This window comes from Artemia sp. Qi Xiang Cuo, chromosome 20 (genome assembly GCF_049724085.1).
Source record: "Artemia sp. Qi Xiang Cuo chromosome 20, ASM4972408v1, whole genome shotgun sequence".
NCBI classification, from domain to species: Eukaryota; Metazoa; Arthropoda; class Branchiopoda; order Anostraca; family Artemiidae; genus Artemia; species Artemia sp. Qi Xiang Cuo.
In genome coordinates this window covers 53,374,159-53,394,200 of record NC_142813.1, presented here as the reverse complement: position 1 = coordinate 53,394,200, position 20,042 = coordinate 53,374,159, and positions in this window count along the sequence as shown.

Sequence of the window (20,042 nt, the reverse complement as noted above, 5' to 3'; positions counted from 1 at the left end):
TCTCTATGAAAATCACACCGTCAAATTCAGCGTATGAGAGAACCTTACTGTAGAGGTTTCAAGCTCCTCTCTGGAAAAATATGGAATTTTTTGTTTTTTAGCAGAAGAAAGATCACGGATGCGCGTTTTTTTTCAACAGGGGTGATTGTTTCGACCCAGTGGTCCTAGAGTGTCTCAAGAGGGCTCAATCAAACGAAAATTAAAAGTTATAGTATCTGTTTTATTCAAAAATAAAAATATATTAAAACAGAATCAATTTTTACAAAAAAAAATGTCTTTTAATAAAGAAGTCTTTTCAAAGATATTTGATTTTTGAAGCAATAAAACAATTCCTGGAAGCGAACTGTATAGTAAGAGCGACTCGTTTCAATAGTAACCAAAACTCTAAAAAACGAAATTTTGATACCAATAGATACATCAAAAGAATCGGATTTTAAAGCTTATTTTAAATATGTAAGTTCTAGCTTTTCAAGCTCCTCATACCTTCTCAGTGTCCTCTTCACCTCGCTCTTTTTTGCAAGGTCAATATATCTAAATTGCCTAGAAATACTATACAATTTAGTACCATGAAGCCTATCAGCAGCTTCAACTGCTCCAACTTGACGGGTTTTTATGGACTTCAACAAGTAGGACATAGTTCGTTGACCAAGACTTTTGCATGCATTATTTACTTCCTCCCACATTGTTTCTATTTCGACACTCTCTGCTTTACTCATGTAATCGGTAATGTAATAAGGTAATTTAGAGCCCAAATGGCCAATATATTGAACATCAATGTTTGCTTGATTAGCAATAAGTAACGCAGGAGAATAGTCATTTATATAACGCTCGTCATCTCTTCGAAGCAGATGATATATTCTTTTTCTTGGCTTTTTACGCTCTGTACCGTGAGCCAAGCAGTCAAGGATGTCATATAATTCTGTTCGTTCCTTTGTAGGACGAGGAAAGCCAAACTTACAATACGTAACCCATCTTCCTCTTTTTCTCTTATATTTTCTTTGACAGTATTTATTACAGTGGTGTACTTGATGGTCTTTGATCAGTTTGTGAAGAGTTGGACTAGTCAATCTATTTGGTATTTCACAAGTTATAATACTATTGATATACTGAATAACTTCAGATGCTGTTGATTTCCCAATAATAGGAGCATCTTCAATCCACAACCCACATTGTACATGAGGCGCACCTCATTTCTGATACTCGATACGCCAGAAATGATCCTTAATTTTACCAAACAAAGGATTTGTCTTTGAACAAATTAGCTCATTAAATATAGGTGTCCATTTTTTTGTCAAATTGCATGGAAATTGCAACTGGATCTAGATACGTCAACTCTGCTGGGGTTATTTTTGCTACACCATGTAAATTCTTATGGACAGTCCGTAAATAGTCAATAAATTCAGGAGAGTACCACTCAGCACATGAAACTGTCAGAAACAATGTCGGTGGACCCAATTGCTCAATCATTGACTTTAATTTATAGGAAAGAGATTGAAAATACTGCTGAGATCCTCTGATTTTTGACTGAACAGAAAACAAAGTCGCTTCCATCTCGCCATCACGGGAATGAAGCCGGTTTATAAATTGACGAGCATTTTGTTTTCGTTTCCCAGTCCGCAACATATGACCGTCGCTATTATACATGTAAGAGAATTCGTGCAATTGGAAGATGTGAAAAAGATAGTGTTTTTCAAGACAAAACTTAGTATGTCTGCTAAGAAGCCTTGATTTAAAATATTCTGCATCCCTAATCCGAAAAGGTCTTGCCTTGTCACGCAAGCCATATTTTCCTTTCGGGAAAAGATTTGGAAACACTTTTAGATCAAATTTTTCCTGAAATAAGTCTTCGCTCTCACCTTTTAGTTTCTTGATTTGAAATTGGTCAGTGCCAAGATCTTTCATTTGCTTAAAATCTTCTATGAAGTCTTTTGGAACCGCTGAATTAAGAGGCTAGACAGAAAAATGTTCAACCAATGTAGATTTTGCGCTTTCTGTCAGTTTCTGAAGGATTGCAGCTTCCGGTATTTCAGGTAAATTATCAACACCAACCGCTTTTTCAGCAAGACGCGCTTCAAGTATTAAATCTTCTAGGGTGTATGCACGGATTGTTTTATAGAGACTGTTGTTCTCTCTTAACCACAACAGTGCTTCATGGACTTTTCTCAAATCTATTAGTGCAGTCCAAACATTCTTGTTGTAAGTAGGCTGACCATTGACAATGACTACAAAACTATCAATGTTAAGAAGTTTTTCAGGCTGAATATCTGCATTTGCTTGCACATCAACAGGTAGATACACTATTCTACCCTTAAGAGCGTCAACAAGTTCTGTTCCAGGTCTCTTCAATGCAATTACTTGCCCTAATCTGACGATCGTAAGACAAGGCATTACAAATCGAATCATTGCCATTTCAAAATTATTTAAAGACTTTATGCATTCCGGTGTACAGTCGATATGAAGGTTATTTAATACTGATCGGACATTCTCCTGACTTTTCAACATTTTCCAAGCACAGTAATCACAGACAGAGAATGAATCTATGACATCCTCTTTCCAACCTGTACAATGAATTATCTGTTCTCTGTCATCTTTGGGTATGTCCTGTTGGAGGTAATCTAAAATCGTGGCCAACATTATATCAAAACCTTTCTTATTTGAAAGAGATCTTAGACTCTTCAATTGGTATTTTTTCTTTATCTGCTCGCAGCTGTCACAATACATTGTGGGGTATACATCCCTGATGTTAGCTACCTCATCAAGGCTCTCACCAAATAATTTATTATTGTATTTTCATCCACAGAAACTCTAATATTGCTATCACCGTAAATGACGTCTTGACTATTACGACAGATTCTACTTGACACTACTTATAAATAATGACTTAATTCCTTGTATTAGCCCTCGACTTTTAGTAGATTAATATGTTGTATAATCTTAGATTTTGATACTGCCTTATATACTTTATTAATGAAACAGGTCAAGACAGGAAAATGTGGACCTAGTGCCCTTAGAGAACGCAAATAGCTCTGACATCCCTCATTTGGGCTACAGTATAACGAATTCCCATGCTTGTACAGGTTATTTGTACAAAATTAAGGATCATTTCTGGCGTATCGAGTATCAGAAACAAGGTGCGCCTCATGTACACTGTGTGTTGTGGATTGAAGATGCTCCTATTATTGGGAAATCAACAGCATCTGAAGAGATTCAGTATATCAATAGTATTATAACTTGTGAAATACCAAATAGATTGACTAGTCCAACTCTTAACAAACTGGTCAAAGACCATCAAGTACACCACTGTAATAAATACTGTCAAAGAAAATATAAGAGAAAAAGAGGAAGATGGGTTACGTATTTTAAGTTTGGCTTTCCTCGTCCTACAAAGGAACAAACAAAATTATATGACATCCTTGACTGCTTGGCTCACGGTGAAGAGCGTAAAAATCCAAGATAAAGAATATATCATCTGCTTCGAAGAGATGACTAGCGTTATATAAATGACTATTCTCCTGCGCTACTTATTGCTAATCAAGCAAACATTGATGTTCAATATATTGGCCATTAGGGCTCTAAATTACCGTATTACATTACCGATTACATGACTAAAGCAGAGAGTGTCGAAATAGAAGCAATGTGGGAGGAAGTAAATAATGCATGCAAAAGTCTTGGTCAACGAACTATGTCCTACTTGTTGAAGTCCATAAAAACCCGTCAAGTTGGAGCAGTTGAAGCTGCTGATAGGCTTCTTGGTACTAAATTGTATAGTATTTCTAGGCAATTTAGATATATTGACCTTGCAAAAAAGAGCGAGGTGAAGAGGACACTGAGAAGGTATGAGGAGCTTGAAAAGCTTGCTAAAAAGATCCACAGAGTAGTAATTTGTACATTGCCCACTGGGTTATTGATATCTACCCTAAAAGACCGGAACATATGGAAAATATCAGTCTTTTTCAGTTAATGTCTTGGTATGAACGTGAGCGTAATGGTACTGATGATAATATGATGCTAACTGACGGGTCCTTCTACCTCAGAAAAAGGCTTTTTAAACCGTATATCATACAGCACAGAAAGGTAAACCCATTTGAAACTGACGAGAAGAAAAATTTTTACTATGGAGATCTTTTAAAATTGTTTAAATCTTGGCGAAATGAAAATGAACTAGTAGTCAGTGGAAATAGCAACTACGAAACCTACTGTGTTGAAAGTGTAAACTATCCCGACATGATAGCTTACCACGAAAAATTTGTTGTTAAGAGGAAAAGCGATATAGAAATTGAAGAAAGGGTCCGAGAACGTGCAAAAGAAATTCTGAAGGCAGAAAATATTGATGAAAACATTGAAGATGACCCAGAAAACGCAATTCAGGGAGGAGTCATTGACAGAACAGCAGATGCTATGGAGGATTTGTTAGACGCAAACAAACAGATTTTAAATGGTGACACCGAAGACAGGTTGAAAAATTATTATGAGTCGCTCAATATTGATCAAAAGAGAGTTGTTGACAAAATCTTAGACTCAGTTACCAACAGGAATGGTGCAACATCTTTGAAGTTGATTGTATCTGGATCTGGGGGTACAGGAAAATCTCGCGTTATCAGTGTCGTGAGAAGACTACTTTGCAACAAGTTCAAGAATGAAGATTGTCCCGTTGTAGTTATGGCACCTACTGGTATTGCTGCACATAGCATACATGGTTTAACAATACATAGTTGTTTAAGTTTAGCTATTAATCAGGAAAACACCACAAAATACACACCTCTCTCCACTGAAAAACTTCTTACTTTGAGAAAGACACTTAAGGAGACAAGACTTTTTATTATTGATGAAATTAGTATGGTTTCGTCTCTTCTTTTAACCTACATTCATTTAAGACTATCAGAAATATTGGCGGTTGATTTGCCAATGGGTAATGCTAACTGCTCATTTTTGGGAGATTTTCTTCAATTAAGACCAGTAAGTGTTATTCCTCCTTATATACCTCTCACACGACTAGAAGTAAGAAATAGGATCGGATCAGTTAGTACTTTCAACCTCTGGCATCTATTTGAGTATGAGGAACTAAGCATAAATGTGAGACAAAAGATGGATAAGAGCTGTGCTAATACACTTGCTGAAATTAGACAGGGGTTTTGCACTGGTGAAAATTTGAATAGTCTTTACAAGAGAAAAATTGGGAACTCGTACAGAGCTTCAAATGACGAAATTATAGATCTTTACTCAAAATTGTATGAAGAGAAAATAGACCTGTCATTCTTATGCCCACCAATGAAAATTGTATGGTAGTTAACGAGTTACTTCTTACAAAAAGCTGCTCAGACTACGTTAAACTTTCTGAAGTTGATCGACTCTCTTCAGTTGTTGACGACAAACGAATAAAACAGAAGGCAGCAAACACTGTTTTAAACTTTGGCAACGACAGAAAAAGAACAGCCGGTTCTTTCATGAGCTTGTTACTTGCAGTAGGTGCACATGTAATACTCCAAAGAAATATTTGTGTTGCTAAGGGGCTAGTAAATGGATCAATGGGAACAGTAACAAGCTTCAAGTTGCTACCAAACGGAGAAATAATTTGAGTTCTTGTAAAATTTGATGGACTGGAACTTCCGGTTGAAATTGGCAGAGAAACCGTGCGCTTTGAAGTTTTGAAGCAAGTCTTTTACACGTGAAGACAGTTTCCTCTTCAACTGGCCTTTGCCATTACAATACACAAGTCCCAAGGACTAAGTTTACAGTGTGCAATTGTTGACGCAGGTAATCGTTGCCTTGGTCCAGGTATGATGTACGTTGCTCTTTCCCGTGTGACCACTAGTGCAGGTTTACATCTAGTAGAATTTGATAAGACAAAGATTTATTGCGATGTTGATGCTTTAATTGAGTACAACCGTTTGAGAAAAATTTATAGAACAGATCTTCCATTGGTTGAGTTCCCAGAAAGGCAACTCAGAGGTACACCAGATGAAGTTGTATAACAAATGAAGTAAACTCTAAAGGACAACAGACTCAAGGAAAAAAAAATTCCATTGTTGGAGGTCCCAGAAAAAGAATGAGAAGCCCTTCAGTTGAAGAACCCTTATTAATAGAAATTTATCCCAAAAATAAGAAAAGGATAACTAGTGTCGGACTGGTGGTGTCAACAAAAGAGAAAAAATTAAATATTAATGCGAAACTTGATCACAGTGATATATTTCGTGTCATTCTACCGGCCCAAGATCGTCAAGAACAACACAAAAATGATAATAATGCAAATGCACCAGCAAGTGCATATCTTACTCTTAATAGGAATAGAAAAGTATTAAGAATTATACATTCTGACTGGAATCAACAGAAGCTAATATATTTCTATCTGGATACGCAGGCAGCCAATGCTTTGCCATGGTACTTGCAAATATTGTCCGAGCTGCTATTATACCTCCAAGGCAATGGAATAAAAATATTCTGAACAGAAACATGATTGAAGAGGATACTATTTATGCTCTCATACGTGAAAATAATAATAATATAAATCCAAGAGTTTTTCCGATTCCTCCTAGTGGCTATCTGGTATTGAAAAATTTAGATGTCATCAGGGACGATTTTCTAATGTATGACGCAGCATTGTCCCTAAATTATGACAATGATTGGTTGTGCAGCGGCAGCTTATTGGATTCTATAAATAATGGAGAATTGGGAATTACATTATTGGCTGCTTTAAAAAAAGTATTTAGAGAACATAATGCTGGAATAATAGTTGCATACTCTAGATCACTGGGTCTTATGCATTATGATGAAAAATACTATTTTACAGATTCTCACTCATGCGGACCCAGAGGAGCACCATTGCAAAATGATAATAGAAAAGCATGTGTCATAGAATGCGACACGATTGAAGAATTATATCGCATTACTCGAAGAGTCTTCAAAGCCAAAAATGAACAATTTACTATTCATTATATTGACGTTACAGTAAGTACATTAAAAGACGATCACTGAAATAACAAACCATTCCATACATTAGTTTTATAAGATTACAGTAAAGTTACATAAAGGATCGTTACAATAAGGAACGAACTGTAACCCATAGTAACTTAAGTATTAAATCAAACAGTTTTTAGACATAATAATGAGTTTAATTGCTCATTTTAAAGGAAACTGCTGAATATAAAAACCTTTTATAATTAATTACATTAAAAAACCATCATTGGAATAACAAACAATTACATACATTTGAATTAGTTAGCTATTTGATTGTTTGAGGTTCGTCTCTTACTATTTCAAAGAAGAAAAAGCCGTAGGCTTTTTCCTGTTTGTAATCAGTTCATTATCCGGGTTGCAGCGGTAGTTAGAAACTTACATAAAGGACCCATATAGTTCATCATACATGGTATTTGTCAATTAGGTCCGAGTTTGCAGTGTTACAGTAATTTTACAGTATTACAGTAAAGAACGATCTTTCGCCCCTAGTAACTGATAAACGGTGGTTCCAGGGGTAGCTAAAAGCTATCCAGTTTCTGGCGGTATCCGGGTTGCAGCTGCAGCTGTTCCTGGTTGCAGCGGTAATTAGCAATCTAGTAAGAGATCCGGGTTGCAGTGATATTTAGCAACCTAGTAAGAGACGATCACGTCCAATGTTAAGAAATATAAAAACCCATAGCTCCTAAGAAATGAGTCAGATCAAAACAAAAAGTACACCATTAGAACCGCCTTATCCAAAACCCCTGTATAGTAAACTTTCTGTCCCTTGGCTTGAGAACAGCAAGGGAAATATATTGGCTTGAAAATCAAGAAAAGTGGCAGCTACTACAACATTCTGCCTAAACGGGATATTTTTTTATATTTTTGTTTTGTTTCCAGAGATAGCTTGGCACTTGAACATCGCAGAGAGTTGTTCAATAGCTCATTTTAAAGGAAATTAATTGGGTTACAAATCTATAGTAATTAAAATAAATTATTTCTAAAAGAGAATAAATTATTCTACCAAAAACTGCATTTTTGATGTCTTTTCACACTGCAGTCTTTCAAACATAATCGTACAGCAGTAAGATTTGAACCCACGCCTCCAAAGAGACTGGTGGCTAACACCAGTGCCTTGGAACACTCGGTCAGGCTGCCTCTAATAAATATATATGTGAATTTGGGTTGCAGCAGTAGCTAGCAACCTAGTAAGAGACGATCAGTCCAATGCTAAGAAATATAAAAACCTAAAACTCCTAAAAATAGAGTCAGATCAAAACAAAAGTACATCATTAGAACTACCTTGTCTGAAACCCTACTAGATAAATAATGAATGTCATCATAGTTTTATATTAGAGCTATGACGTGAATAGAAAAACACGAAATTATATTGTTGTTTCTGAAGACGTCATGAAATAATACCATTGCGCCATGACGTTTTGAAATAAAATCATTACGCCGTGACGTCATAATTACTATATAAGAATTACTATATATTGAGCCAGCCAAACAAAACATCAAGGAGCGTTATCACAATGATGAAGATTATAGACATGTGAAAATTGAGAAAGCCACACGAAACATCAAGGAGCGTTATCAAAATGATAAACTTTATAGAGAAGCAACAATTGAGCTGGCTAGACAAAAGATCAAGGAGCGTTATGACAATGATGAAGATTACCGAAAAATATATAAGAAAAAGTTGCTACCAGAATATTGGGTAGATACTGGGGTGACAAAAGCTATAAAGAAAAAATTAAATTCTCTGCGAGGTTGTACCGAAGAACGCATAAGGAAAAAGGGAAAAATTACATTCAGAAATACAAGAAGATGGCAAAAATGCAGGCTGATCTTCGTAAATTGAGAAAAATTTTACGCATGTTTTACCATCCGGGTTGCAGCGGTAGCTAGCAACCTAGTAAGAGACTCACGTCCAATGTTAAGAAATATAAAAACACATAGTTCCTAAAAAAGAGTCAGATCAAAACAAAAAGTACACCATTAGAACCGCCTTGTCCGAAACCCCTGTATTGAAAACTTTCTGTCCCTTGGCTTGAACAGCAAGGGAAATATATTGGCTTGAAAATCAAGAAAAGTGGCAGCTACTACAACATTCTGCCTAAACGGGATATTTTTTTCTTTTTTTTTCTTTTTTTGTATCCAGAGATAGCTTGGCACTGGTACATCGTAGAGGGTTGTTCAATAGCTCATTTTAAAGGAAATTAATTGGGTTAAAAATCTATAGTAACGAAAATAAATTATATCTAAAAGAGAATAAATTTTTCCACCAAAAACTGCATTTTTGATGTCTTTTCACACTGCAGTCTTTCAAAACATAATCGTATACCAGCGGTAAGATTTGAACCCACGCCTCCGAAGAGACTGGTGGCTAACACCAGTGCCTTGGACCACTCGGCCAGGCTGCCTCTTATAATTTGGGTTGCAGCAGTACTTAGCAACCTAGTAAGAGACGATCAGTCCCATGCTAAGAAATATAAAAACCCAAAACTCCTAAAAATAGAGTAAGATCAAAACAAAAGTACATCATTAGAACTACCTTGTCTGAAACCCTACTAGATAAATAATGAATGTCGTCATAGCTTTATATTAGAGCTATGACGTGAATAGAAAAACACGAAATTATATTGTTGTTTCTGAAGACGTCATGAAATAATACCATTGCGCCATGATGTCATACGCCGTGACGTCATAATTAGTTACAGAAAAGAACGATCTCTCGCAAATAGTAACTGATATACGGTGGCTCCAGCGGTAGCTAAATCCGGGTTGCAGCGGTAGCTAGCTACCTAGTCATCCAGGTTGCAGCGGTAGCTAACAACCTAGTAAGAGACGATCACGTCCAATGTTAAGAAATAGAAAAACCCATAGCTCCTAAAAAAGGAGTCAGATCAAAACAAAAAGTACACCATTAAATCCGCCTTGTCCGAAACCCCAGTATAGGAAACTTTCTGTCATTTGGCATGAACAGCAAGGGAGATATATTGGCTTGAAAATTAAGAAAATTGACTTTAACCACGTTATTCTCCACAAACGGCATATTTTTTTCTTTCTCTTTTTTTTCTTTTCCACAGATAGCTTGGCACTGGAACATCGTAGAGAGTTGTTCAATACCTCATTTTAAAGGAACTTAATTGGGTTACAAATCTTTAGTAACTAAAATAAATTATTTCTAAAAGAGAATAAATTTTTCCACCAAAAACTGCATTTTTGATTTTTTTTTCATGCTGCAGTCTTTTCAAAGATATTTGATTTTTGTACATAAATCATAATCATATATACCAGCGGTAAGATTTGAACCCACACCTCCGAAGAGACTGGTGGCTAACACCAGTGCCTTGGACCACTCGGCCAGGCTGCCTCTCATAAATATATATGTGAATCCGGGTTGCAGCAGTAGCTAGCAACATAATAAGAGACTATCAGTCCAATACTAAGAAATATATAAACCCAGAACTCCTAAAAATAGAGTCAGATCAAAACAAAAGTACATGAGTAGAACCACCTTGTCTGAAACCCTACTAGATAAATAATGAATGTCGTCATAGTTTAATTAGAGCTATGACTTGAATAGAAATACACGACATGAAGTTGTTATTTCTGAAGACGTCATGAAATAATATTACAATGCCATGACGTCATGAAATAAAATCATTACACCATGACGTCATAATTACTTATTAAGAATAACAAAGATGTAAATGGTCTCATTCATGAACTACATAATGGTTAAATCAAAGCAAGCTACACGCAAGTTAAAAAAACAGTACTACACAAACAACAGAGATAGTATCTTGAAAAGAGAAAAGCAAAGGTATTCAACCGACCAGGCGTATCGAGAAGTAAAAATTGAGAGAGAAAAACATTTACAATAAAGAACGAACTTTAGTCCATAGTAGCTGAAGTCAAGGAGGCACACTTGTGCCTCTATAAAGAGGCGACCCACCACAATGTTAAGCGATTTCAGGTCCTAGAGGTCGCAGAGAGACGGCGGCAATCGCATTTTGTAGCCCAAGCTCAAACTAAGAAACTTGCAAAATTTCATCCTCTTCCGACTTTATCTTCATGGGGTTAAATGGGCCGGAAGTTTGGACACTCCCACCACAGCCCCCCTTTAACTTTGTCTGTTTGTGCTTAAATATATGGGTTAGTCTTTACGAGGGCCCGGTAGCACATCCTCGAAATTTAAGTTCAATCCGATCAATCCGTCCCTGTTTTCAAAAAACCAAATATAGCCACTTAAAATTCATCATCATTTCTTTTTTTTCCTTAGCCATGCCTACAGGCCACAGTTGGCAACGGATCCGGTTGAATGAGGACTCATTCGAAGCAGAATTTGACCTGTTAGGGCCTTTTGATATTTTCAGACCGAAAAAATTATCCCCCGAATTTACATTTACGAAAAACCTTGTTTTCCTATATTAGCCCATGTTAATTTTTCCCACCACAACCCCCCTTTAACGTTGTCTGATCGGGCTGAAATTTGGAGGATAAGCTTTCCTGGGGCCTGGGAGCTTATCCTCGAAATTTCAGCTCAATCTGATCACTCCTTCCTTGTTTTCCAAAAACCAAATATCAAGTTTTTTGGGAATTTGCTTGCGTCGAAAATAGCTTGGATTTACTAAAAAACAATTACTATTGTGTCTGTATAGTCCAGCGGTTGATACTACAGACTGTCAGGCGGAAAACCCGGGTTCGATTCACCATCAGAGCAAATTTCTTATATACTGAATTTAAACTTTAAAAAGAAACTCAGTTTCTTTTTTAAATTATTTGAAAAAAATTACGTTTTCTAAAAAGTTAAAGAGACTGAGTTACAAGGTCGACCCTTAAAACGTACAGGGATTAGGAGGCACAGTTGGGGGGCTGTTAAAGAGGCTGAGTCACAAGTTCGAACCTTAAAACGTACAGGGATTAGGAGGCACCCTGTACGACGTGATTTGAGTATTCAGGAATTAAAAGCCTTAACACAAGAATGTTCAAGAGCGGGGGTTTGGGGGCGGCAGCCCCCCAACTTTAACTCCTGACTTGATCAGCTAACAGTTAGTCAAGCAATAATAAGTAATAAACTGTACAAAAACGTGCAGAAATTATTTAAAAAAACTGCGTTTTCTAAAGAGTTAAAGAGGCTGAGTTACAAGGTCGAACCTTAAAACGTACAGGGATTAGGAGGCACAGTTGGGGGGTTACCGCCTCCCAAACCCCCGCTTTCGCAGCCTTTAAATATAAAAAAATTCTTTAAACTGAAAGTAAGGAGCGACATTAAAACTTAAAACGAACAGAAATTAGTCCGTATATGAAAGAGGCTGTGCCCTCCTCAACGCCTCGCTCTTTACGCTAAAGATTGACTTTCTCACAACTCTCTTTTTAAACAATAAAAACTTTAGCGTAAAGAGCGAGGCGTTGAGGAGGGCACAGCCTCTTTCATATACGGAATAATTTCTGTTCGTTTTTAGTTTTAATGTCGCTCCTTACTTTCAGTTTAAAGAAATTTTTTTATATTTAAAGGCTGCGAAAGCAGGGGTTTGGGGCGGTAGCCCCCCAACTGTGCCTTCTAATCCCTGTACGTTTTAAGGTTCGACCTTGTAACTCAGCCTCTTTAACTCTTTAGAAAACGTAGTTTTTTTTCAATTAATTATATTAAAAAACGATCATTAGGAGATCATACATAAGGGATCGATACTGTAAACTGGAATTTTGTATCGGCGGTATAATGTTTACATTAAAAGACAATCATTGGAATAAAAATTTATTGCATACATTGGACTTAGTTAGCTACTTGATCATTTCAGGTTCCTCTTTTACTATTTCAAAGAAGGAAAACCCTTAGGCTTTTTCCTGTTTGTAATCCGGGTTGAAGTGGCAGCTAGCAACCTAGTAAGAGACGATCACTTCCAATGTTAAGGAATATAAGAACCTATAAATCCTAAAAAAAGATTCCGATCAAAACAAAAAGTATACCCTTAGAACCGTCTTGTCTTAAACCCCTTTATAGAATTATAATAAAGAACAAACTCTTGCCTGTACTAAATTTTATACGCCACTTAATTATTGTATAGGATACTAGTTCAACAGATAGCATGGCACTGAAAAATTGTAGAGAACTGTTCAATGGCTCAGTTTAAAGGAAATTGATGGGGTTAAAAACCTTTTGTAATTAAAACAAGTTATTTTTATTACATTAAGAAATTTTAATTATGTTCCTTAAGAAATCATCATAAGTAAAAATTTTCCATACGGAAATTGAACTCAAGCCTACTGGGTGAGAGCTATCCCAACCTCTAGACCATATAGGATATATTAAAATATCTGATTAATGAAGTTTATGTTAAAGTTATAATAAGGAACGATCTCTTGCCTATACTAAATTTTATACGCCACTTAATTATAGTATAGGTTAGTAATTCCACAGATAGCTTGGCACTGGAACATCGTGGAGAGTTGTTCAATGGCTCATATTGATTACATTAAAGAACGAATTGCTGCCTATAGTAAATGATAAATTTACTAGATTTTTATTAAAAGACGATCATTAGGATTACATAAAGGATCGATTAGTTATAAATTACAGTAAAGAACTATCTCTCGCCCATAGTAACTGATATTCGGTGGTTCCAGGGGTAGCTATTAAATTAAAAGACGATCATTGGAATTCGACTTAGTTAGCTTCTTGATTGCTTGAAGTTTGTCTCTTACTATTTCAAAGGAATAAAAGCCTTAGGCTTTTTCCTATTTGTAATGATATAGCATAAAACGAAACCCAACTTGTAACTGACATCATCCTGGTTTTTATAGTAAAGAACGAACTCTTGCCCTTAGTTACATATGTCTTGTCAAATTTTTACATTAAAAGACGATCATTGGAATAATCCGGATTGCAGCGGTAATTTTACAATAAGGAACGAACTCTCGCCTATACTATCTTGCATAGACAGCTTAAAAGTTTAAAGGAAAGATTTAAAGGAAATGGGAACTTCGTGGTCGGGAATAAAAAGGGAGGCTTTGAATAGATTGGGGTGGAGGAGGAGCGTGCGTAGCTGTGTTGGCCTCAGGCGGCTTGGTACTGCGATGAGTTGTTAGTAGTAGTAGTAGTAGCATAGACAGCTTAACTACAGCATAGGCTTGTACATTTATAGTTAAAGTCAAGATATTTTCATTAAAATACAGTAAAGAACGACCTCTTGCCTATACTAAATTTTATAGGCCACTTACGTATAGTATAGTCTAATACAGTTATATTTAAGGTCAATATATTAAAATTTTCCATTAAAAGACGATCATTGGAATAAAAACCAATTACATACATTGGATTTAGTTCGCTACTTGATTATTTGAGGCTAGTCTCTTACTATTTCACAGAAGAAAAAGCCGTAGGCTTTTTCATGTTTGTAATCATCCGGGATGCAGCGGTAGCTAGCAACTCAGTAAGAGACGATCACGCCCTATAGTAAATACTAAAGTAACCCATAACTCCTGAAAAAAGATTCAGATCAAAACAAAAAAGTATACTATTAGAACTCCCTTGTCCAAAACTTCTATATGGCAAACTTACCGTTCTTTGGCTTTATCCGGGTTGCAGCGGTAGCTAGCAACCTAGTAAGAGACGATCACGTCCAATTTTAAGAAATATAAAAACCCATAGCTCCTAAAAAAGGAGTCAGATCAAAACAAATCCAGGTTGCTGCGGTAGCTAGCAACCTAGTAAGAGACGATCACGTCCAATGTTAAGAAATATAAAAACCCCTTACTCCTAAAAAAAGAGTCAGATCAATTCAATTCAATTCAATTTATTAAATACTACAATAAATATATAAATACACTTAAGCGCTAGAGGTCCCAAGAAGCATAGCTTGTAGAGGACCTCGTAACAATCACAAAATAAACACAAAACAAATCAGGGAAGGAAAAAAAATACAACCATATCTCAAAATATAAACACAATGCGAGAAAAATCAACAAAAAAAAACAGCAACAAAAAACAAACAACTGCTACACAATAACCTTTGACTTAATTTTATCTGAACTAAAAATGTCCTGTAATTTATTAAAAATCCAAACCAAAAATAATACTATTAAACACCGGGTTTCAAATCTCATTCAACATATTGAGAGAGGAGAAAAGAAAAAAAAAACTACATAAAGTAAATCGGAATAAATAGATAAAACAAAATGAATAAAGAAAAAAAAAAAAAAAACGAAATTACTTCAAGCCTTAGAGAATATTTTTCTGCAAAGGGAAGAAGAGTTTTTGATAAGAGAAAGTCCACTGGGAATAGAGTTCCAAAGAGCAATTGCTCTATAAATTGGTGACCTCTGAGCTGCTGAGGATACCCTTTTAGGCAGCCGAAATTGGTGAACAGAGCTCCAAAGCAAAGTCTGGCTTTTACGTGTTGATGCTAGATCAAAGTAGGATAAAATGTTTGGAGGAAGTGAGAAATTGAAGGCTCGATGAGCTAGTTTTAGGTTCTGCTTCTTGATAACCACATCTAAGGCATCTAGACCTGTATTACTGTAAAGATCAGCTGTAGGATAGAGTCGGGGTTGGCGAAAAGTTGCCTTCACCGCTCTATTCTGTGCTGTTCGGAGTTGCCGAAGGGAAGAATGGTTAGTATTGTTCCATACAGTGCATAAATGACAACGATAAAGAACGACAAATGCTCAGCAAAGAGAAAGCATTACATCGGGAGGAAGAAATTGGTTGGCACGATGAAGCATAGACACTGGACAAAAAGTTGTAGAATTTTTATAGGAAATATGAGTTTTGAAAGAAAGAAAAAAATCAACGTGCACACCAAGAAGTTTAACACAAGAGCACTGGGGAATTATATCAGTACCATAAAAAACAAAGATTGTTGGGGAAGGTTCAGACATGTGGTATGGGGTTCGAAAATGAATAATACTACTCTTAGAGCTATTCAACAGCATCCCGTTCTGCTCACACCAATCACGCACATGGTTGAGCAGAAGCTGAGCCTTAGCAACAGCAGAGGGCAGATCATTGGAAACCACGAAAAAATTACTATCGTCTGCAAACATAACAGTGTGGGTATCAAGGTTGGGAGATGGAGGAAGGTCATTAATATAAATTAGAAAGAGGAGTGGTCCCAAAACTGAGCCTTGAGGTACCCCTTTGGAAACCGAAGCTAGATCAGAACAATTCCGTTCATAACACACAAACTGAAATCTATTAGACAGGTAAGATTTCAACCATTCAAAGGCAATTCCCCGAACTCCAAGTAGAGACAGTTTTCCCAGTAAGACAAAATGATCTACCATGTTGAAAGCATTATAAAAATCAAGAAACAGTCCTAGAACACAACAACCCTTGTCTATGTTAACACGCACGAATTCTGTAATGTCAACTAGAGCAAATGCAGTAAAGAGTTTAGGTCGGAAGCCATACTGATGATCAGACAGAATAGAACCGCTTCCAACTGAAGCACCAGTAGACAGGAATGAAAAAAGCCTCTTATGCACAACTTTTTCAAGTAATTTCGAGAAAATTGGGAGAATTGATATAGGTCTATAATTTGACACTAAGCTGGGGTCACCCTTCTTAAAAAAAGGGATTATTTTTGCTATTTTAAACAAATCAGGGTATACACCTTTTGAAATAGATAGATTAAAAATATGGGTAAGCGGTTCAACAACATAAGAAGAAACAGACTTGAGCACATGGTTTGTTAGTCCAAGTGCATCAGCTGTATTACTGCTATTTAAAGAGGAAATAAAATCACAGATCTCTATGCTTTTACAAGGAGTTAGAAAAATACTTCTCTCAGCTGGTGAAGGTTTACCTAGTTTAGGAAGGGAGGGGGTCTTAACAGTTGGTAGGGTGGTAAAGCAAGAGTTGAAGGCACTAAATACAGCTGCTTTTTCAACAGTTGAACTATCTGTATTCTTGAAGGCATTAGGCTGTTTCTTTGATTGTTTCCTACGAGATAAAGCTTCATTAACTACACTCCAAACTTTCTGTAAATTACCTTTGCATTCCTGAATTTTCAATAAAAATAATTCTTCTTAGCTAGTCTAATTGTTGATGTTAATACATTCTTATAATGCTTATAGTTTGATAAATCATCAGGATCAAGGCTTTTGCAAGCCAGCTTAAAAAGCTCTGACTTCTGAATTGTTGATCTCACAAGACTAGGAGACTTCCAAGGCATCTTGGGTTCATATTTACTTGAAGATTTTACAAGGGGGAAATTTTTCTCAATTAGTGTTGTCAGTCGACTTATTAATGAGGCTGAAGCCCTATTAACATCATCAAAATTCATTACTGAACACCAATCACTAGCACTAAGATCAGACATAAGGTTATGAACATTGCTGTGACTATAAATTCTTGAATAAGACTCACCTCTGGTATCCTCTTGGCTCAGCATTTTCAATTTGGGAACAGAACAATAAATTGGAAAATGGTCAGAAAGATCAGAGAAAATAATACCAGAGGAAAATTTAATATCATTTTTAGAAGACATAAAAATGTTGTCAATCAGAGTTGCAGAAGATCTGACTGGATCAACACGAGTAGGAAAGAAAATGCAAGGAAGAAGGCCAGAGGAAGAAATAGATTAAAAAAAACGGTCAGACTCATTATCACACCCAATTTTCAATAAATTGCAGTTAAAGTCTCCAGGCATAAAAACATTTCTTGAAGTGAGCTTATCAACTGAGTACATTTCATCAATTAATTCAGAAAATTTCGCAATTGCGAAAGGTGGAGGCTTATAAAATAAACAAATATTGTCACAACTTACTGTATCACATGACAGGTCAACAATCAAAGTAAACACACTTCTATTATTTATGACTGGATCAAAAATCTTCTCAAGATCTTTACGTCTCACAACATTAAGATTACTTCAGACAAAAAGGGATATACCACCAGAGTACTTAGTTAGAGATCTAGTTGAGTGGTATGCAGTAAAACCTGGTATGTCATACACAGACATATCATCACTTGAAGACAGCCAGGTTTCTGTGAGACCTACTACATCATAAGGGCAGTTCATACCACCAATACATTGCAGAACACTGTCCCAGTTGTACCTTAAACCTTGCACATTCAAAGTATACACATTAAAGTTTTTAACAGAAGACATTGAGGGCAGCACTTTTTCAAAGTAATGTTGATAATAATGGTAACAACAATCAGACTGATGAAGAGATTTTAACAGAGGATTATTTTCACTATCATCACTAGAAACAAAAGGTGAATCGAAACACACTGAATCTAGAAGAGAAAGTTTACTTAGGAAAGAAAAAAAATCTTGAGTATCATCCATTTTCATTATCCAATATTAGGAAAAGTGGTGAAATAGATAAAGCTAAATTAACGTAGACAGGAAAAATGCAGCATGGAAAATAAGTTAAAAAAACAAACTTCATGTAATAATTTTGACGACAAGGGAAAAAGAACAAGCCAAAGAGAAAAAAAGAAAAGTTGGCAAAAAAATAACTTCTTTACTTTACTTACTTAAAGCTCTTGCTCGGCAGCGTCGCCAGCGTAGAGGGAACCAGTCGTCAGCGCCGTCAGTCAGATCCCAGATCCCAGCACTAGTCATTCTGAAACAATACTGGCAAAAGATTCTTGCAAAACAGGAAGGGCATTAATGTCACCAATGGATGATATTTTGAAAACCCTACTTCCACTTTTAACAAAAATATCACCATTCCCAGCCCATGCATTATTCCTGCCACAATGAGCTTTAGCTTGTGAAAGTAAGGTAAGCCTAGGTTTAGTCAAAGGGTCATTAATGACCACACCAGATCCTTTCAAGTCCTTTTTATTTTTGAGAAGCAAGAAACGTGCTCTCAGGTTGCAGAACTCAATAATAACTGGTCGATTTTTATTACCAACTCGTTTTCCAATAAGTTTCACAAACACAATATCACAGTTCAAAAGACGAATGCCAGGAAACTTATCTTGGCAAAAAGACAAAAACATAGGTTCTGGGTTGTCAAATGTACTATCCTCAGGTAATCCAAACACAATGAGTTGATTTTTTAATTCTTGCTGCTTATGTTGATCAGTTTGAGCAGCAACATGATCAGCAAGCTTTTTTTCAATGTCTGCAATTTTACCACAAAAGTCCATTGCTTGAGGCTGTGTACTGACAATCTGTTTAATGTCTTCCTGGATGGAGCCTGAGATCAGGGTCCATCCAGTCATCAGGCTACATCAAAACAAAAAGTACACCATTAGAACCGCCTTGTCCGAAACCCCTATAAAGGAAACTTACCGCCCTTTGGCTTGAATAACAAAGAAAATAAATTTGCTTGAAAATCAGGAAAATTGACTTTAACCACGTTATTCTCCACAAACATGATATTTTTTTCTTTCTTCTTCTTCTTCTTTTCCACAGATTATTTAAAAAAAACTACGTTTTCTAAAGAGTTAAAGAGGCTGAGTTACAAGGTCGAACCTTAAAACGTACAGGGATTAGGAGGCACAGTTGGGGGGCTGTCACCCCCCCAACCCCCCCCTTTCGCAGCCTTTAAATAAAAAAAAAAGTTTTTTAAACTGAAAGTAAGGAGCGATGTTAAATCTTAAAACGAACAGAAATTATTCCGTATATGAAATGGGCTGTGCCCTCCTCAACGCCTCGTTCTTTACGCAAAAGTTTCACTTTCTCACAACTCTTTTTTTAAACAATAAAAACTCCGTGGTACCTAGTAAGAGACAATCAAGTCCAATGTTAAGAAATATAAAAACCCATAACTCCTAAAAAAAGGTCAGAGCACACCATTAGAACCGCCTTGTCCGAAACCCCTGTATAGTAAACTTTCTGTTAATTGGCTTGAACAGCAAGGGAAATATATTGGTTTGAAAATCAAGAAAATTGCTTGCTACTACAACATTCTGCCTAAACGGCATATTTTTTTTCTTTTTTTTCTTTTCCACATATAGCCTGTTACTGGAGCATCATAGAGAGTTGTTCAATGGCTCATTTTAAAGGAAATTAACTGGATTAAAAATCTTTGGTAACTAAAATAAATTCTTTCGAAAAGAGAATAAATTATTCCACTAATCCGGGTTGCAGCGGTAGCTAGCAGCCTAGTAAGAGACGATCACGTACAATGTTAAG